Source organism: Gorilla gorilla, chromosome 6, assembly GCF_029281585.2.
Source record: "Gorilla gorilla gorilla isolate KB3781 chromosome 6, NHGRI_mGorGor1-v2.1_pri, whole genome shotgun sequence".
Lineage (NCBI taxonomy): Eukaryota > Metazoa > Chordata > Mammalia > Primates > Hominidae > Gorilla > Gorilla gorilla.
In genome coordinates, this window is record NC_073230.2 from 97,200,051 (window position 1) to 97,222,826 (window position 22,776).

The window sequence follows — 22,776 nt, forward strand, 5'->3', positions numbered from 1 at the left end:
TGGCAACTCTAGTACCAAGCCAATATGTTATTCACATGGACCAAAGTAAAAATGGACTCCTACCTCATTTTCTATACATAAATAAATTTTAAATGAATCAAGGTCTTAAATGGAAAAGGCAAAAAATTAAAATACAAGGAAAAAATTTCATGACCTCAGAATAGGGAAGAATTTCCTAAATAAGACTCAGAATGTAACCCATTTTTTGGAGAAGATATATAAATTTGAGCACCTTAAAATGACATACTTCTTTTTTCTCAAAAAATACTCCAAAAAAAAAAGACAGCTATAAACTGAGAGATGTTTTTGTAAGACATAATCAAAAAGCATTACTATTCAGAATATATGAAAAATTTCTACAAATCAGAAAGATTTCAATGATAAAAGACAACAAAAAAGAAAAATGCAAAAGACAGAAAGAGTCAATTTTTTGAAAGAGAAAGCACACAAGGCCAATAATTGTGAAGATATGCTAAACATCACTAATAATCAGGAAAATGCCAATTAGAGACATCATTTTACAGCGTCAGATGGCAAACATTAAAAAATACTTAATCTGATTGTGATATTATTACACAATGTATACATAATTTAAATTTTCATGTTCTAGATTTTCAATGTATATAATCTTTATTTGTTAATTAAATATTTTAAAATTTAAGAAAGGAAAACTTTGGGCAATATTACATTTTGGCAAGAATGTGCAGCAATGGGAACATAAACACATTTCTGGTGGTTGTGTGCTTTAGTAAAATCATTTTGGAAAACATTTGATTCTACCTGGACAAGTTGAACAAGTGCATATACCCTACTTATAGCAATTCCACTCTCATGTGTATGTATTCCAGAGGAACTCCTGAACATGTTTATCTGGATATGTACACAAGAATGTTCAAGGTAGCCTTATTTGTAACAGGAAAACAAAAACAAAAAGAAAATAAATCTAGATATCTACAAAGAGTATGTTGAATACATAAATTGTAATGTATTGTTACAAAAGAATATAGTACAGTGGAGAAAATGGCCAAAATACAACTACTTCCTACAAAATGGGTAAATCTCAAAAGTATAGTGATGGGAATAAATAAGCACATCACATACTGATTTCCATTCCTTTGGATATATACACAGAAGTAGGATTGCTGACATATAGTAGTTCTATTTTTAGTTTTTTGAGTAACCTCCATACTATTTTCCAAAATGGCTGTACTAATTTACATTCCCACCAATAATGTACAAGGGTTCCCTTTTCTCCACATCCTCACTAATATTTGTCATTTGTCTTTTTGATAATAACCATTCTAACAGGCACAAGGTGATATCTCATTGTGGTTTTAATTTGCATTTCTCTGATGATTAGAGATGTTGACCTTTTTTTCATATATCTGTTGGCCATTGATATATTTTCTTTTGAGAAATATCTGTTCATATCTTTTTCTCATTGCCAAACAGACATCTGCATTCCAATGTTTATTTCAGCATAATTCACAGTAGCCAAGATATGGAAGCAACCTAAGTGCCTATCAATACATGAATGTATAAAGAAAATGTGGTATATACACACAATGGATTATGATACAACCTTAAAAAAGAAGGACAATCTGTCATTTGCAACAATATGGATGGAACTGGAGGGCATTATGTTAACTGAAATAAGCCACGCACAAAAAGACAAATGCTGTGTTTCACTTACATGTGGAATCTAAAGTCAATTTCATAGAAACAGAGAGTAGAAAGGTGGTTACCAGAAGCTGGGGGGAGGGGAAATGATAAGGAATGAGAAGATGTTGATTAAAGGGTACAGAGTTTCAGTTAGACTGGAGGAATAAGTTTTAGTGATCTATTGAACTGCATGGTGACTACAGTTAATAATAATGTATACTTCAAAATTGCTACAATAGATTTTTCATGTTCTCATTACAAAAAATGATACATTGGTGAGGTGGTAGATATGTTAATTAGCCTGATTGAATCTTTCCATAATGAATATATAGATTAAAACATTACATTGTACCCTATAAACATACACAATTATTTGTTATTTAAAAATGTTTTAAAAAGCAAGACATACAATATATACAGTATGATTCAATTTACATAAAGTTGTAAATCAGACAAAACAAAATTACACACACACATGCATTAAAATACAAGGGTATTAGTATTACTACAAAATTCAAGGCAGTAGTTACTTCTGGAAGGGACACACAAGAGCTACAAATGAATTGGTGGTGTGCTATTTGCTTGGGGAGTACATAGGAATTAATTTTATTTTTAAATTATTATTATTATTTAAAATGTACAGGTGTGTTATAATGTGCTTTTGTGTGGGTATAATGTATTTTGGAATAAATGAAAAGAAAGAAAGTGATCAAGTTACTATTTTATTTTCTAGAGAGTGATTGTATTCTTAGAAGATTCCAGAGAATTAAAATACTGAGAGTTCAATGGGGTTGGATAAAAATAGACATGCAAAACATAATTACTTTTATTTACTAATAAATAACCTGTTTAGAAAATACCTTTAAAAAATTTAATCCCTGATAACAATGAAGTCATTAATATTCCCAGGAATAAACCTGACAAAGGATGTGTGACATTTATGTGAAAAACACCATAAGGGTTCACTAAAGGGTTTAAAGTTCTGAATGTACGTAAAAAAATACTTGTCCACTTCTAATAGGAGTCCTCTCTGAACCCCTTCATTACATCTGTGCCTCAAACCTAATGGAGAGGAATGCTGATCCAGTTGGTGCGACTCACATAACTGATTAGGTCACTTTTTCTGAGGGTGGAGCTTTGAAAGAACCGGAAATTTTATATTTGTCTGCACGTGCAGTGAGAACATAAGTGGCCCCAATTCTGTTTTTTCCATCAAGCTTGGCCGCTTCTCTTTCTTTCACTGGGTCTCTCTCTTCTATCTTAGCTGGTTTTACTTCAGATATTACTTTTAACGACTGGAAAATGTGTTTTCTCTTTCCATGTATCTCTCCAGATCCTCTTTCTGTAGTGCTGATGGGAGTGACATATCATCCCACTGGCATAGCAAGGTTTGGTATTAATATTTGGGATTCATTATCAGTTGGTGGTGGGAAGGGTGGTGCAACAAAGAGCAAGAGGACTGGTGACATGTGGCATGAGCAGAGCAGATTCTTCTTTGATGCTAGGCCATTCACACTGATGTAGCTTTAAAGAGGATATCCCCATTTTGCCCAGATGAGCTTACCAGAAGTCTGAATATGGTGCAGGGCCAAAGTGTCAGCTAATAATAAAGTATTATTTTTCCTTACTTTGCCTTCTTTGGGAAAAAAGGGTTGATTCTGCCAAGGCAGAATTCAATTCTTTTCCACCAATATCTCATCTTATTTTCTAATGATATGTTCCTGAATAGGAAGATGCAGAGTTATAAAGATTCTTTCCAAGTAAAACTGTAAGTTTAATAAAATTTTAGCAATGTTCCAAACCAGTTGTTTTTTATCTTGAAAATCTGATCAAATTGTTTATCTTGAAAAATAAATGTAAAAGAATGCCCAAAAACTATGGAGGAAAAAAGAATAATAGGAGAATCGCATTAAAAATCATAAGCACATACCCTAAATATACTGTAATTAAAATTGTAGTATTGCCTAGAAATAGACAAATAGATCAATGAGTGGAATAAAAGACCTAGAAACTACACATATATAGGGGCATATAATATAAGATAACAGATGGCATATGAAATTAACGAGAAGTTTAAATAACAAATATCACCATTACAATTGGATAACAGTTTAGGGAAAAATAGGCTAGGTAACTACCACTGTAGTAAAAAATAAATTCTAAGTAGTTTAAGGATTTAGACATACATATCATGTAAATTGCAGGAGGAAAAAGAGAGAACATTTTTACAATCTTGAAGCAAGGATCATTTTCCTTAGCATGTTGCCAAGGCCTGAATATATAAAAGGAATGACTTATAAAAAACATACAAATGGAAAAAGAGGCCATAAATAAAGATGAAAGTCAAGAGATAAGCCGGAAAATATATTTATAAAAGGGGTTAATATCCATAATATAGCAAAGAGATTAAAACAAAAAACAACAACAACAAAAAATTCCAATAGAAAAAAGGGCAAAGCATTACACAGGCAAATCACAGTGTGGGCTAAAGAGGGGAGGGTTAAGCCACAGGTCAAGTGTTTCGTGTGAGCTCTCTGCTCTTCACCAAGTGAGACTCAAGAGGGAAGAAATAAATTATTCCCTTCATCTACTTGACAAATGCTTATTATTTACATTCAAAGTCTTCCAAGACAGCTGACATATTGTCATGACTTTCTTTATGACCTTGATGCTGAGGATTTATCGTTCTCTCTTCCCTAGGTTCCAGGTCTGCTATTACCAAATATCATGTGGACATTCTGTTTTGAATATCTTGTAATCATTTTTAAATGTCCAAAATGCAATTCATCATTCAAAGGATCATTTACATGAGTTTTCTATAAGAAAATTAATGTCTCGTGCTGTATTAGTTTTATTTATTGCAGCTGAAAAATTTGCCCCCCAAACTCAGTAGCTTAAAACACTCAGCTTCTGTCAGTTTGGAATCTGGATGCAGCTTATGTAGATGCCTCTTCCTCAAGGGAGTTTACTCACAAGGCTGCAATCAATGTGTTGAGCAGAGCTGAAGTCTCATCTGAAGGCTTGACTGGAGGAGAGCACATGATTGCTTCCATATTCACTCATGTGGTTGTTGGTGGAACTCAGATCCTCGGGGATTGTTGGGCTGAGACTTCCCTCAGTTTTTTGCCATGTGAGCATCTCCATAGGGTAGACAGCAACATTTCAGCTAGCCTCCCTCAGAATAAGTGAGTGAGAGAGTGAGAAAAGGTGCCCAAGATAAAAGCCACAGCACTTAGTAATCTAACGGCAGAAATTAAGTCCTATCATGTTTGCTGTATTCAGTTGGTTAGAAGTGAGCTGCTAGGTTCCAGCTGACACTCAAGGGGAAGGATTACACGGGGTATAGATCCTAGGAGGCAGTTCATTGGGGCCATCTTAGAGGCTGCCTACCTCAGATGCTAAGGTATCCAGGAGAACTAGTGATACAGATGTGATCTGAAGTCCAAGTAGATGGACTAGGCTGGATATTACAAGGCTCTGAGGCATACACTGGAGCAGGGTCAGAGAGAGAGCTCACGGCCAAGGGTGGCAGGAGGGCACTAGTAAAAGTAGAGTACACACAAGTTAAAACTTAGGGTTCAGAGAAGCTATGAGAGAACAGGTGTGTGTAAAGTTCAGACCAACATCTTAAGATTCACGGCTCAGGCAAACAGAACCACAGCACAGCACAGCACAGCTGAGGTTTGACTCTGATTTTTGAACAGATAGGACAGGTTTATGGGCAGCCATTGAATGGTGTGGGCCAAAAGATACAAGCTGTTCTGATGGAAAATTCTGTAGGTGCTATTAATTATCACAGGGAGCTTTGTTCCTCAAGGGAGGGAACTTTCAGAGCTCTGATGTTGTTTATCTTCCTCCTGAACCAAGTTTTTTTTTTTTTTTTTTCCAGTGTCACTGATTCTATCAAGGGTACCTTAATTCTCCCAAACCCTTTGGCTCCTCTTTTCATTTTCCTCTCCCATATTCAGTTCCTCTCAAGTAATTATTTAAGGAAAAGTATGAAAGTGGCAGCCAGTAATTTGTGGAATTTGGGCAGATTATGCAATCATTCATTTCAATAAACATTAATTGGGCACCTTGCTACGTATCAGGTGGGACCTGTGCTATCTAGCCACTGGCCACGTGTGGCAACTGCGGACTTCAAATGTGGCTAATATGACTAAGGAACTGAAATTCTAATTGTTTTAAATTTAGAAACAGAAGTAGTGTAACATTTTTCTATTAAGACAAATTTATCGTTTTGGTAGGAATACATTTTACTATGACCATTGAAAATTTAGCATCCACATTGAGATATACTATAAATGTAAAACACACATGGATTTTGAAGACTTGGTATGAGAAAATAATTTTTATACTGATTACATGTTGGAATATAAATATTTTGAATATATGGTGTTAAATAAAATATATTATTAAAATAAATTTCACCTGTTTTACTTTTTACATGTAGACACTAGAAAATTTTAAATTACATGTGTAACTTGTATTATATTTCTATTGGATATGTTAGGTTGCACTATATGACTTCTTTAGTTATATTTTTCCTTAAAATTCATAGATGTTAAAAAGTCTTTGCAGTTTTTAATCTCAAAATATTTGCATAACCTTCCCTATACATGTGTTTTCACAACCACTGACCTCACTGATCTCCAAGATGAAGAAATTTGTGCAACACAAAAAAAATTAGAAGTAAAATCTTTGTTTTATATTTCTGTATACTTCCTAGGAAACTCTCAATTTACAGCTGAACACCAACAGGAATTTCAAGTAAATATTGAGAAGTTGTAATGGAATTTGTCACAGTGTATGAATTGTGTTTGATGCTTTCTTCTTAAATTGTCAGCAGACTTTAAGAATCATATTCATTGAAATTTGAGCAAATTACTAGCAGATGATGGCCTTGCAACTTTTCCACAGGTAGGACTTTTAGACTAGCTTCATTTTTTTAAGATGATAAATTTTATGCTGCCAAATACTGAATAACTATATGTTGAGTGATTATAAAATTAAACTTACTCTGCTCTCAGATGCAAATATCATGTGGGTTTTTCATGTGTCCACTAGGAAATCTGTGTCTTATGAACACACACATGCTCCTTTCTTCTTATTTCCCAGCTTGGGCAGGGTCAAGTGGCTGTTCTCTGCTGCCTTGTCCCCACTTTTGTTCTTTGTGAAGACTACTGAGTGTCCATATCCTCCGTCTAGTTCCTGGGCCTTGGTAGTTCGCCCTGCAAGCTCCTTGCAGGTTCCCTTCACCTCTTCCCATGGTAAGGCCCTGTGGCAGCCTTTCTGGATCTCAGCTCATCCATTTGCCCTCCTCCCCACCCCTCCCTCCATAGGAGAATGTGGAATCTTCTCTGGGTTGCCCACCTGAGAGCTAGAGAGGTGGCTCTCTCCTTTGGCCAGACTTGTGTGGCCTCTTTACATGGCTAGGCCTGCCCCATGTTGTCATAGAGCACGCTGCTCAGTGGATTCCTCCCAGGGAACAAAACAGGAAGCAGAGCAGGTGCACCTCTGCTTTCAGCCTTCCCGTCCACTCATCTAATATTCCCTCTCTACCATCCTCTAGATCAAATGCTGGAGAAAGGACACTATGACTCATGTGTCCCGCCTCCTTTTTCCTCTCCTGACTTTGTCCTCCTAACTGCCCCTGCCGCCAGTCACTCTCCCTGCCCTCTCCCTCTGACTGGATGGATGGGGCTTTTGTTTCCTGCACCTTTTCACTCTAGTTTTATGTTCTTTATATCATATGTTCCTCCTTCACAATCTCAAGATGATATCTCAGCCTTAAGGCAGATGCAGATGGGAAGAAGATCAACTTACTCCTAAGAGTAGTTATATCAATAAAGACTTAAAAATATTGTACATGAACCAGATGTATTTTCATATAATTTTCTAAAGTGTTCTAGAAACAGAAAGGGCCATTTTGAACATTTTTTGAGAGAAGAAAAGATAAGAATTATGTCCAAAATAGGATTAAACAGACTTTTAAATATCTCTTCTGTATTCTCAGACATGTGGTAGCTTATATAAAAATTGCTCCTCTTGGTCAGTAGTATTTTGTAGCCTCTCCACCACATGAGGTCACAGCTTGCCCAAAGAATCAAAACCTTTCTTTTCAGTTTAGAAAACTAGGTATTCAGCCTTATCTAAATGGGCTGTCTCTGTCCCCTACAGATATAATTATAATAAGATTTCATTCTCTGCTTTTCCTAAGTTAAAACTAAAATCACAGGTCAAATATGTGTCTATTTCTCCTTTATTCTTTGTTCCCAGAGCTTTTCTTTTTCTGTGAAAAGGATTCTGGGGCAGAGATGAGATGCACATGATGGTTTATGATTTAGGCTCTGATCTCCCCTATCAGATTCTATTTTCTCTGATCCTCTCCTAGTTTATAAACACACATAAACATGTCTGTCTGAGTTTGGCTGGAATATTTTACTCAAAAAGGAAGTTAATTTTATCCTTTGGTATCTACTAAAAATATCATACTTTACAAAAAAACTTTCTTGTTTCTCATAACATTGAAATTTATTTTAAATGAACAGATTTTTATTGATAAAATCAGCTAAGCACCAGTATTACAAATTGAAATGGGGCAATAGCTAATATTAGAACAGTATCTAGAATCTGATATACTGAAAAGTGCTCCAGATTGGGGATCAGGAGAAAAGGGTTGTAGTGCAGACCTGCCATCATCACATATGTATCTGTGAACAGCTCATTTCATTTTGCTGGGCTCCAAATTACTCCCTCTATAAAATATGAAGTTACAGTAACTTTTCTTCTAAGGTCTATATTTTGATAAAAATCTGTGATTCTAATATATAGAGAAGGAAAGTGACCAAATCTACTGAAAAAATAGACAAGGCAACATTTCCATCAGCAACTCCCACTTCTAACTATGCCCTTATAGGTTTTCTGCCAAACCAACAAGGGATATGGACTGTCTGGCAGAGTCACTAGGACAAAGGATTAAAGAAAGAAAAAAGGATCCAGATGTTTCCATTGGGGTAATTGAATTTTCAGACACATCTAATTTAGATGAGCTGTATCCATGGACAATTGAGCCAAAGACATAAAAGTGAATCTTAAAATTCAACTGGGTTTTTATGATACCACTTCCCATTTAGCACTCTAATCGATATTATCCCCTCACATGTCTGTGATGACATGGTAGGAGTCAAGGGGAAGGACACCCTTAATCAAAAAGCAAATTAAAATCTCCACGCCCCCAGTGGTTTCACAGCAGAATTTGTTGCATGCTCACTGAGTACAGAGTACTGTTTTAAGTGAGAGGAGGAAGGGATACAAAAGTAAGACTAATGGTACTGCAAAAAGTTCTCAATCTAATTGAAGAAAATGTGTACAATAACAATAAACTTCATGACCTACTTCTAAAAAATCACATAAATGGCAAATGTCTTTATCTGTGTATTGAATGTTTCCCTTAATTCTTTGAGGTTAGGCTATCATAAAAATTTAATTAATTAAACCAAGAAAAGAGGTTTAATTAACAATGCATAATTAACAACCCCAAACTCATATCATACTTAGAAAGTTTGATCTTCATCTACCAAGTCTGTTAAATTCTGTGGTAAATTTTAGGCCTAGGAAATAAATAAGTACCCAGAGCCAGCAATAAATAGGATAAGAATATAATTTATCATCTGAAACTTTTGAGAGTGAAAGGGGGCACTTTTAATAATTACACAGTTATGGTAATTATTATGGCAAGCTTAAACTGAGCCTGCTTTGAGTAAACTGGAATATATGGATGCCCTTTTGATAAATAAAATAGACTTGACATCATTGGAATAAGTTTTATCTAGGATCAGAATGCTGAGGCAAGCAGTAAAATGGAGTTCCAGAACCTGCCTGGCCGAATGCTTCTGCCAAGCATATTTCCAGCCTGGAAAATCTGAGATGACCTTTGTCACTTACCTTCCCTTCTATTCATTTTAAAAATAAGCCTTTATTTATTGTTTATTGAACACCTATTTGAAGGAATGGAGTGAATACAAAAGTTAAAGGTACACTCCTGTTAAGGAGTTGGTTGCTGGTGTGGACAGATGGGACTTGCATGTAACTGACAATTCTTAGGTATGTCATCAGGCACTATGGGATAAATTGCCAAATAAATTGTACAATGAGTTGAAAGGTAGGTAGAGGGAGAAATCACATTAGGATGGCGAAGGAGGTAAGGCTTTAGGAAAAGATGTGGGATTGAAGTGGGTCTTGAGAGATAAGGTGGAAATTTACAGAGTCAGTGGCACATTATGCTTTCCATCTTCTTTTCCAATTAGCAAATAACAAGCTATTAAATACAACAAACAAACAACAGCAACAACAACAAGGATAACAAAAACCCTTGCAATTTTTGTGGCACTCAAAATGTTATGAGCTCTACTATGTAGATAGTTTTATAAATAATGAAGAGAAGGATAAATTCCTCTGTAGAAAAATGGACTAAGGACATGAAAAGGCAATTAATATAAGAAGAAATGTGAAAGGCCAGTCTACATTTGAATATGTATTCACTTATTAGTATGAAAGAGGTAAAAAAAACTTGACTAGCTGGTGGGAGTAGGTAGAGAGAATGGTCACTCTCAGGACTTTTAGTAGAAAAGGGTACATTGGGATAATGTTTTTGAGTCAGTTTAGCCATATGTATTGATAGGTATATATTCTTTGGTTCAGGAATACTACTTTTAGAAATTTGTGATAAGGATATAATTATATAATTGTACAAAGATGTTTGTACAAATGTGTTTAACATAGCACCATTTACATTAATGTGAAAAATTATAACCAACTAGTACTACATTGATAGGATATTTGCTTAATAAATTTTGGTGCAAATAGTAGAGCACATAGTAGAGCTCATGACTGTATGAGGTGATGGATATATTCATTAGCTTGACTGTGGTAATCATTTGACAGTGTATACATATATCAAAACACCATATTGTACCCTATGTACAATTTTTATTTGTCAATTATACCTCAATAAAGTTAAAAATAAATGTTGGCACATTCATACAATAGAGTAATGCATAGTCACTGAGAAGGTTAATGTGCAAAATATTCATTAAGATATTTTAAGTGAAAAAAATCAGACTGAAAATAACATGTGAAATAAAGATCTCGTTTATGTCTCAGGATTTTTGTCCAAATATTAACAATAATTATCTCTAAGTGGTAATTGTAGCAGCAGCACTAGTAGTCTTTTTTTTGAAGGGGGGATTTAGGTGTGTTTTTATTTTATTTTTATAGTTTATATTGTTTGAATTTTACTCAATGAGCATGTGTTGTCTTTATTACTAGATTATGCTATTAAAACAAAAGTATTTTGAGGAAAACGGTCTTGCTGATTTGATAAGCAATGTCCATATAATAGGCACAGAAACACATTTTCAAGGTTGTTCCTTCTAGAAATCCTCAACAAACTATTGGTATTCCCTTAAGTCATGATTTAACACAAAGAATTCTGAGAAGATTTATGTCTCTAGATGTCTGTCTTGATCCAGGGATCTATTTTTGGCGGTCTAGATGTGTGAACATTTAATCCATTTCATCCAATATTGTTTCTCTAACTGAAATTTTGGATAAAAGATTGAATTGCAGTGAACTGGAGATTGTATTTCGTGGCAGCTCCCTGCAGCGCATCTCAGTCTATATAGGAGGGATCTTTAAAAAGTTTATGGAAAATGCATATTATTATAAAAAACTATGTATGGATTTCAGACTTTTTTGCACCAAAATAAACGTGTCCTAACTTGTTATAACATGTCTGAACAGGATCTAGTTTGAAGGATTAAGACATATAAGACATCAGTTTGAAAAGAACCCCATCAGAACAACATGAATTCTGCTAAAATTGAAGCAAGAACAAACATAAAATTTATGGTGAAGCTTGGGTGGAAGAATAGTAAATCACTGATGCTTAACAAAAAGTTTATGGGTACAATGTCCCAGAGAAATCAGTAGTTACCAACGAATAATTCATTTTAAGAAGGGATGAGACAACGTTGAAGATGAAGTTTGCAGTGGCAAAACATATCAATTTGTGAGGAAAAAATTAATCTTTTCCGTACCCTAATTGAAAACAATGGTTAACGGCAGAAACAATAGCTAACACCACAGACATCTCAATTGGTTCTTTTTCCACAATTCTGACTAAAAAATTAAAATTGAGCAAACTTTCCATTTGATAGGTGTCAAAACTATTGTGCCTAGATAACCTGAAGACAAGAGCAGAGCTTTCAATGGAAATTTTAAACAAGTGGAATCAAGATCCTGAAGTATTTATTTAAAGGACTGTAACAGAAGATGAAGCATGGCTTTACCAGGATGATCTTGAAGACAAAGTACAATCAAAGCAATGGCTACCAAGAGAGGGAAATGGTCCAAAGTAAAAGCAGAATGGTCAAGAGCAAAGGTCATGTAAAGTTTTTTGGGATGCTCAAGGCATTTTCTAGTTTACTTTCTGGAGGGTCAAATAATGATAACATCTGCTTATTTTGAGAGTGTTTGGAGAAAGTTAGCCAAAGCTTTAGCAGAAAAACACCCAGGAAAGCTTCTTTGGAGTGCTTCTCTAACACAAAAATGCTCCTACTCTTTCCCCTCATCAAACAAAGGCAATTTTGTGAACATTTCCATGGGAGATTAATAGGCATCCACCTTATGGTACTAATTTGGCTCCTTCTTCCTTCTTTTTGTTTTCTCATCTTAAAAAATCTCTAAAGGGCACACATTTTTGTTTCAGCTAATAATATAAAAAAGACTGCATTGATGTGTTTAAATTCCAAGGATCCTCAGTTCTCTAAGGGTGGACTAACTGGCTGGTATCATTGCTTACAAAAGTATCTTGACTTTCATGGAGCTTATTTTGAGAAATAAAATTTATATTTTTATCTTTATCTTTTAGTTCCATTTTTCCATGAACTTTTTGAAGTCCCTTTATATAGTTGGTTGTCTAAGAAGCCTTATGTCTTAGTTATCAATCCTAAGCATAGGATTAATGTTCTTTTGTTGAAGCTAAGGACTATTACTGTCAGGAGAACATGGCTAGGTAGAAGGCCATCCTACCTCCTCTCTTAAATAAGGACTCCTTAGCAAGGCTGAGCTTTTCTGCAGAAAAGAGTTCTGGATCTTATTCAGGGTATCAATAAATTTACAGTCAAGGTACTACTGTTTCAATCATGTAACATCATAAAAATAGCTTTGGTTTAAAATGTTCTAAGGCAGTTATAAACATGGTCACCTTGGCCAAACCACTGTAAACTCTTAGTTAAGTATACATATAAAATGAAAGGTTCACAATGAGCAATGCTAATTATGTATTTATCCTCCCAAATACATTGTATGGCTAGATAACTAAATGTATAGATGGGTTGTACGGTATAGTTATTTATGAAACAGAAGAAAAAATCTCCAAAGAAGAATAATTATATTTTAGAATAATGAATATGTCTGCAATCCTATTTTCTGGTGATAATTACCTACAGAAGTCAGTAATCTGCTAAACCTATTCCTAATTTAAGATAGTAAAATACGTTGTTTGCATTTTTAAAGCAGTTTTACCTGGTCTTTGTAGCTGGAGTTACAATCTGGTTGGGCCAATTCTGTACAAATAGAGTAACTCAATTAAAACAAAATAAAACTGTTTAAAAAATTAAAATCTAACGCCTATGGTACAACACAAATTTTAGGAAAATCTCAAATGACAATGAATTTTAGAAAAATATCACACCCACCCACCCACACACACACACACACACCAGATTATCAAGTTCTATTTACTCTAAAGCTGCAGAAAAAGGATCTCCAGGTGGTAAAGCCTGAGCATGCGTATTTTTAAAGCACCAAGGCAATTCTGATAGGCAGCCAGGTTGAGAACCATTGTCCCAGCAGGCAAGCCATCTGGCCTCACTTGGTGTCCTTGGCAAATGAAAGGTGAGCCCTCCATTGCAGGACTTGTAAACTAATAAGCAGTTGAAAATAGTATTGGGTTTGGAACCAAATAACACTCGGAACAAACTGCTCAAAAAAACTCCAAGGTTGAGGCTAGTCATTTTTGTGTATATGTGAAAAAAATGTGTTTTTGTTTTCTGGAAAATTTCTTGCTACTTCTTACAAAAGCAATACAAGTTTGCTATTGAAATTTTGAAAATAAACTATAAAAGAGCACAAGGGAGATTTAAAAATTACCTGTAATTCCGTCAGCCAGATATTACCACAACATTGTTTATATCCTTTCAGACTTTTTATATAAATGGAAATATATTTTATATTCGATTTTGTAATATGCTTTTTAAAATTAGCAATGTACCACGACCACTTTCCCTTGTTAATATTCTTCAATAAAATGATGTTCAAGGGCTACAGAACATTTCGTTCCATAATTAGCTTTATTGTTTTTCTATTTTAGCTTTTCAATTTATGACCAAAACAATCGTTCAATGATCCTCCTTGACCAAAACTCCAATGCACCTTTTGAATACAGATCCTCTTTAACTTATGATGGGTTTACATCCCAATAAACCCATTGCAGGTTGAAAATACTGTAAGTCAAAAATGCATTTAATAGACCTAACCTACTGAACATCCTAGCTTAGCCTTGCCTACCTTAAACATGCTCAGAACACTTACATTAACAGTTGGGCAAAATTATCTAATACAAAGCCTATTTTATAAAAAAGTGTTGGATATCTCAAGAACTTTATTGAATATTGTGCTGAAAGTGAAAAACAGAATGATTATATGGGTACTCTCTAGGTACAGTTTCTACTGAATGTATATTGCTTTCACATCATGATAAAGTTGAAACAAGTTGAACCACAAGGTGGGGACCATCTGTACTTCCTTAGGAGTGCTAGAGTTGGGGTCATTGGATTAAAAAATAAATGTTTACAAGGCATTTCATACATATTGTTCAACTATCCTTTGGGAAGGATATATCAATTTTACATTTTTTGACCACAGTTTCCAGTCCATTAATTCTAACCAATATTGAATATGTTATCATTGTTGCTAATCTGATAGGTGACAATATGTCTTAAGTTAATTTGCATTTCTTTGAAATAACTTCCAAAGATATTTAATATTTTGTTCATTATTACTGGTCACTTATATTTCTTGAGAGAACTGCCTGATCATGTTCTACATTTGTTTTTCAGTTAGGGTATTTGTCTTTTCCTTATAGTGTAAACTCTTTGTGTTTCAGAAGTGTAGAATATATTTTTTCCTGCTTTATTTACTTAAAAATTTTTCTTATGATGTTTTGGGATGTATACAAGTTGATAACTATTTTTTGAGAAGAATTTATAATTCAATTATGTCACTGTAGAACAGTCAGCTTTGGAAAGATTACCATCTTGGTAAGAATGATGCACTCCCATCCTACACTGCATAACTCCAAGCCTGAAATCTAATAATTGTTCAGCCTAATGATATCTGGTTTAGCAAAGGATCACTAACCCTTGGTATGAATTTAACTCAATGTTTTATATCTTCAGGGGCTACTTAGATTTTAAGCTTTGTCCCTAAACACTGTACCCTGTTAAAGAAATGTTGGTCATTGAAGAATAGCTGCAATTCTGTAGTTATTTATTGAACAGGTCTGATATAAACATCCCTAAATAAATATTAATCTGCCTATGTGAAGTGTGAACATGTTGTACTGCAAATCACCTTCTAAAAAAACTTATGAATGAAAATGTATGCCTTGAGTATGAAATAAGATTTTATGTTTATGTAGAGCTTTACAATGAAAAAACGCCACATTCACATACTATTTCTTTTGATCCTCAAAAACTGATGAAGTAAACAGAGCAGTAATGCTCACCACAGTTAAACTGATGAGGAAATTGATATTAAAATGCAGGATGACCCACCAAAAATTCAGTGCTTAGTGAAGGAACTGGTATCTTTTAAAAGCTTCTGAACATTAGAAAAAGACAAAGAAGGCTGGGTGCAGTGGCTCATGCCTGTAATCCCAGCACTTTGGAAAGCCGAGGCAGGCAGATCGGTCAGGAGTTCGACACCAGGCTGACCAACATGGTGAAACCCTGTCTCTACTAAAAATACAAAAACTAGCAGCTGGGGGTGGTGGAGTGCACCTGTAATCCCAGTTACTCAGGAGGCTGAGGCAGGAGAATCACTTGAACCCCAGAGGAGGAGGTTGCAGTGAGCCTAGATTGTGCCACTGCACTTCAGCCTGGGCGACAGAGCGAGACTCCTTCTAAAGAAAAAAAAAAAAAAAGGAAAAAAAAGAAAGAAAAGAAAAAGGCAAAGAAGCCAAAGCAAAGATGAAAGAAATAAGCCAGAGAATTTCCCAAACTCTAAGTGAAGCATGGGTGTGGTTGAGTTTGAATGTAGCTGCAGATTTAATGGAATTCTTGGTTTTATTATCTAAATTTTAGGGCCCATCCATTTGTTTGCAATGTTTTAAACACAGAGATTGAGTTGGCTTCTTAGAGGAGTCAGTAAGGCTTGGACAAGACTCATATTTGACATATGGCAGTGAAAGGGTATGCTCTGTTAAAAAGAACCAGATCTAATAGCAGCACTGGGCAAGATGCTGTATGTGGGGATCAGAAGGTATTACATCCATAGAAATCCTACCTGAGAGTGGAACAAGGTAGAGAATGAAAGGCAAGGGAGAGAGAAGAATTCTGTTTGGTGACACCATTGCATACAGACCGACTGGTGAGTGACATGGATAGTTTTTTTTCCAGACATAGAGAAAAACCAAAAAAAGCCAAAAAAAAAAAAAAATAGGGACAAGATTTAGTAGATTTTAGTAGATAAGGGAAAGATGACTATTTGCCTGTGGCCTATCTGCTAACCAGCTACTGTAGTCATATTCATTTTCTTCTGGGACCTTTACATTTCAATAACAGTTTTAGCATCAAATGCCAAATAATGAAATTTTGATAGAGATTACATTAAATCTGTAGATTAGTTTGGGGAGTATTGCCATTTTAACAATATTAAGTCTTCTATTCTGTGAACATGTGATGTTTTTCCATTTATTTAGGTTTCCTTCATTCCTTTTAGCAGTGTTTTAGAGTTCTCAGAGTGTAAATTTTGTACTTCTTTTGTTGAATTTATTCCTAAATATTTTATTCTTTGTGATGTTACTATAAATTAAGTTACTTTCTTAATTTTATTTTTAGATTTTTCATTGCAAGTAAACAAAAATGGAACTGATTTTTGTATGTTAATCTTGTATTCTGAAACCTTGATGAACTCACTTATGAGTTCTAATAGTATTTTTAGTGGATTCCTTAGGATTTTCTCTCTATATAAGATCATGTCATCTGCAAATAGAGATACTTTTACTTCTTGCTTTTCAATCTGGTTGCCCTTTATTTCATTTACTTGCCCAAATGCCCTGGCTAGAACCTTTGGTACAATGTTGAAAAAAAGTGAGAACAGACATTCTTATCTTGTTCTGGATCTAAGGCATTCTTTAAGCTTGATGAAGTCCCAGCTCTGTGTCCCCTCAGGTGACCCAACCACACCTTGATGAAGTGCTCATTTCAGTCAGATGCAACAATATTCTAGACAAAGGATCCTTACTCTTATAGCTGGCATTGATGACCAGAATGCTCAGAACCAATGGTTGGACACGGCACCATAAAGGGATTAAGACTCAGGCCCTAGTCACAAAGCATAGGCTACAATAGATGCTAAATTATTATATACTGTTCATGAACGGGTAGTGTCTCTAAAGTATTTGAACCAATACATATATCTTTATTTTCATCAACTTAATCTACTCCCACTAGTTTCACCAATGAAAACCCACTTGTAACATTCATTACGCTAATTAGCAGAGATTTGGGGTTGGTTAAAAATAACAATAGCCAAAGCACCTGTAGTAGTGACATGTGGAGGGTAGATTTTCTGATATAATGTTATCCAACCACCTTTGAAGGTTGAATTCTGAATTAGGACAATTAGCTGTCCCTAGGGTATTGCCTAAATTAACAGAAAACACACATGCACACACACACACAAACCCCTTATACTCTCAATGCAGAAATATTTTACAGACATTATAGCAATGTTACAGACATTATAACAATGTCAAATAGGCATTCTTTACTTGGTGTGGCTGAAACAGAACTCCTATTTCCTTCTTAAAGATGTTCTCCTCAGGAATTTCCATCTCATTAAATTATGCCATCAACATCACCATCCAGGCATGTGCCTAAGCTGAAAATCTAGGTGTCAGCCTTGATTTCTTGATTCTCACCTTCTGTAATCAATCCAGTAGAAAGCCCTTTTGATTATGCGTCTAACTCATATCCTAAAGCCATCTCCTTGTTTTCTCTACTATCACCACCTTCGTCCAAATCACCAGATTTACATCTGTTAAAAAAAGCATGAAGTGATGTGCAAGAAGCCTATGCCAGCGCCTGTGGCCACACTCTTACCTTTTTTCTGAATAGCTGACTTAGCCTCCTCACAGGTGTTCTGGCTTTTTCTCCACCATCCCTTCCTCCCACCTGACTCCACTCTCAGAAAAGCAGCCAGAAGCATCATGTAAACGTGTAAATTAGGTTACATCACTTCCCTTATTGAAACCATCCAATGACTTCCAATCATACTTGGAATGAATTCCAGATTCCTTACTCTAGCTGTGAAGTCCCCATGGTCTGGCTCCTGATTATTTATTTGACCTCATTTCAAACAACCTCCATTCTGCCTGCTATGTTTTGGCCATGGTAGCCAACTTTTTGGTCCTTGAAAATGCCAAACTCATTCTTGCCTTGGGGCCTCTGCACCAGCTGTCTGGCTGGCTATTCTGGCCACAAAGCTCTTGGCCTGGATCTTATAATAGCTGCCTGTTTCTTGTGATTCAGAACTCAGCCTAAATGTAAATTACACATTCTAACTTGGATCCAGCTTGTCATGCTCTACTATATCTGCCCATTTTAATTGTCTGTATTACACATGTTTAGATGTGTGTGTCATTTCACCATAGCCAGGATATAAACCCCGTGACAGCAAATATTGTGCCTGTGTTATTCACTTCTGTATCTCCACCATGGAGAACCATGCCTGGTTCCTAGAGATGCTCAATAAGTGCTTATTGAATGAACAAGTGGAAATTTCAGAATTGAGCCTGATGTTGTGATAAAAGGACCATCATAATTATTCTGCTTGACTGGATTTTTTGGTATCAAATACTGTTCAAATAAATGAGTTATAATCTGGGGCTCAAAACTTCTTTAGGGACAAGAACTAACTGTATGCTATTTGTTGTAATAGAATATAATCAAGATCAATTTTTAAAACATTGGGTACATTATTTGTTTAATTTGTACATCACTAAATGATTTATATCCTAATTGCACTGGGTAGTCCTGGAACTTATCTATTTAACTTTCCTACAGTGTCTGCTCCATCAATTAACCACCCTCTGCACATGAAGCTCTTGGCCAGGATTCCAACAGAATCAGAATCCCCTGTGATACTCCAATAAGGAAACTCATCAGTATTCCTGATTTTAAAAAGAAAAAAATTCACATTGCCTCAGACAAGAATTCTCAGGTGCTAGACTCTTTAATGATATTTTTGGTATTAAATTTTCTCTTAAAAAGGAAAATGTGCCTTAGATTGCAATTACAGGGAGGTAGGGGACTGGAGTGGAGCAGAGTCAGGGAACACAGGACAATTGCACCTGTGTGGGGTGCCCTTTGAATAATAATAACTTGAAGTATGAACTGGTCCTGTGTTTTTTTCTTCTTCCTCACTTCTCTCAATGCTATATCCTTTATGACCATGAGGTGAGTCTGCCATTGAAACCAGGAGAAATGTGTCAGTTCATATCCTGGGATCAAAGTAATGGTGCACTGGTAAATGTTTGACAAATGAATTTCCAGAAAAAGAGCGCTGGTTTGTGGTCTTTGCTGGTTTCTGCAGGGTAAATGCCTCTTCAAGCTATCAATGAGGCACCAGTGAATTTGGAGTTAGGAAGAGATGCTAACAATTGTCTCTCATGAGCTAATATGACCTGGCTGTACCACATCAATGGATCAATGATACAAACTCTTAGAGTTCTTAGCTTCAAGTTCAGCAAGTCTGATCCAGGTACAAGACAGAAAAGATTTGACAACAGATACAATGAGGCTGAACTAATTGCACACCCCATCCCAAGACATAAAACAAACAAACAAACAAAACGCAAACCAGAACAAACAGCCAAAGAAACTTTAAGCTGGAGAGAGAGAAGAGGGAGATGTTTAGAGAGAAGTGATATTCTTTAACAGCAGGTCAGGGTGAGCCTGGGAGGGCAGGGTTTAAAGACATGATGAAAGTTGGAGATGCTAAAGTAGAAGAAACTTGTCCTGCCCAGTGACAGGGCACTAATTATATTAAAGTTTCCTCTCAGAGGAAGAGGCACTGTGTCCTGTTAGCCCCACCTATAACTCCGGGAGTAGGCAGTCTTGCTTATGCTCATCTTGGCACACAGGCAGAATGAGAGAGCCAGGATAGCCATGGCTATCCATGAGCAGACAGAGTGCTGCCTATAGCCCAGAGTTTTCCTGAGGCCTCAAAAGGTGCCACCCTTCCCTTTGCTTTTCAGTTTCTGTGTGGCTGTAAGAACAGGAAAGGGCTAAAGGGCCGGGGTCAGGATTTGGTGATCTTGGGGTCTTAATGGGGATGCTGCAGAGGGTTTAACTGTATAGATCCAGAAGATTTTCCAGGACAGCAGGCACCTAATGGAAAAAAAGTGAGAGGCTACATTTTAATTTTCATTTTGCACAGGGCCCTGCAAATTATGTAGCTGGTCCTAGACCTGGGTCTTCCCAAAACTAGCTTATCCTCATTCCCTTAGGATTCTCCCTCACTAGAAGAGCAGGGCAGGAAAGAAGAGAGCAGGCCAATAGTATCTTTAGAACAACTGTCAGGGTGGCCCTGGGTCTACATTTCCAAACCTCATTCCCTACTATCCTAGCTCCCCAAGACATTTATGCATTCTTGAAGAGCAAAGGGATCAGCAGATGCAAAAACTCAGGAAATGGTATCCTAAAACCCCATCTGCAGATGTAAAGGCCATATAAGTGCAATAAAGCTCCTGGGAAGTCTCCTCAGTAAATAAGATACCTATTTAATTGTGCTTAATGCTTGAATAAACAACTGCATTTGTGCAGATTTTTTTTCTGACCCATGTGTAAATATCCTGAAACAATTTCCCTTAACGCTCATTTGAGAAGTGGTGCCCCAGAAACTTGAGAAGAATTGGCCACACCTTGAAGTCTTGAGCCTAGCACTGACTTCCTCCCTGCACTCCTTTTGGAAGTGATGAGCAATGAATCGTTAGGTTGCCATGGTATTTAGGAACTAAAAGCGCGCTCACACAGCCTATTTCAGATGTAAACAAGAAAAGAGAGGTCCTTCAAGGTTAAATCATTGTTATAAAGTAACAGGAGCTTGAAGCAGCCCAGTCAAGAGTTAAGTACAAGCAATAATGATAACAGTTAACATTTACTGAATATTTACTTTTCCAGGGGTGTGTTATATTATTTTACCTTCAAACTATAGAGTAGATACCAATGCAGATATATGAAGTAAACACCTGTGGTGGCTCATATTGTGTGACAACTTGGTTAAGTTATGGTGCCCAGTTATTTGGTTAAGCACCAGTCTAGAGGTTGTTATGAAAGTATTCTCATTTTTAGACAGGGTCTTGCTCTGTCACCCAGGCTGGAGTGCAGTGGTGCAATCACAGCTCACTGCGGCCTTGACCTCCAGGGTACAACCTGTTCTCCCACCTCGGACTCCCAAGTAGCTGGGACTAAAGGTGTGCATCACCACACCCAAGTAACAAAGTATTTTTTTAAAGATGAAATTAACTTTTAAATCAGTAGACTTTGAATAAAGCATATTAACCTTCATAATGTGGGTGGGCCTCCAATCAGTTGAAGGCCCTAAAAGTAAAGACTGAAATTTCCTTTTTTTAAAATTTTATTTATTTGATTTTATTATTATTATACTTTAAGTTTTAGGGTACATGTGCACAGTGTGCAGGTTAGTTACATATGTATACATTTGCCATGCTGGTGTGCTGCACCCATTAACTCGTCATTTAGCATTAGGTATATCTCCTAAAGCTATCCCTCCCCCCTCCCCCCACCGCACAACAGTCCCCGGAGTGTGATGTTCCCCTTCCTGTGTCCATATGTTCTCATTGTTCAATTCCCACCTATGAGTGAGAATATGCAGTGTTTGGTTTTTTGTTCTTGTGATAGTTTACGAGAATGATGATTTCCAGTTTCATCCATGTCCCTGCAAAGGACATGAACTCATCATTTTTTATGGCTGCATAGTATTCCATGGTGTATATGTGCCACATTTTCTTAATCCAGTCTATCATTGTTGGACATTTGGGTTGGTTCCAAGTCTTTGCTATTGTGAATAGTGCCGCAATAAACATATGTGTGCATGTGTCTTTATAGCAGCATGATTTATAGTCCTTTGGGTATATACCCAGTAATGGGATGGCTGGGTCAAATGGTATTTCTAGTTCTAGATCCCTGAGGAATTGCTGCACTGACTTCCACAATGGTTAAACTAGTTTACAGTCCCACCAACAGTGTAAAAGTGTTCCTATTTCTCCACATCCTCTCCAGCACCTGTTGTTTCCTGACTTTTTAATGATTGCCATTCTAACTGGTGTGAGATGGCATCTCATTGTGGTTTTGATTTGCATTTCTCTGATGGCCAGTGACGGTGAGCATTTTTTCATGTGTTTTTTGGCTGCATAAATGTCTTCTGTTGAGAAGTGTCTGCTCATGTCCTTTGCCCATTTTTTGATGGGGTTGTTTGTTTTTTTCTTGTAAATGTGTTGCAGTTCATTGTAGATTCTGGATATTAGCCCTTTGTCAGATGAGTAGGTTGCAAAAATTTTCTCCCATTTTGTAGGTTGCCTGTTCACTCTGATGGTAGTTTCTTTTGCTGTGCAGAAGCTCTTTAGTTTAATTAGATCCCATTTGTCAATTTTGGCTTTTGTTGCCATTGCTTTTGGTGTTTTAGACATGAAGTCCTTGCCCATGGCTATGTCCTGAATGGTATTGCCTAGGTTTTCTTCTA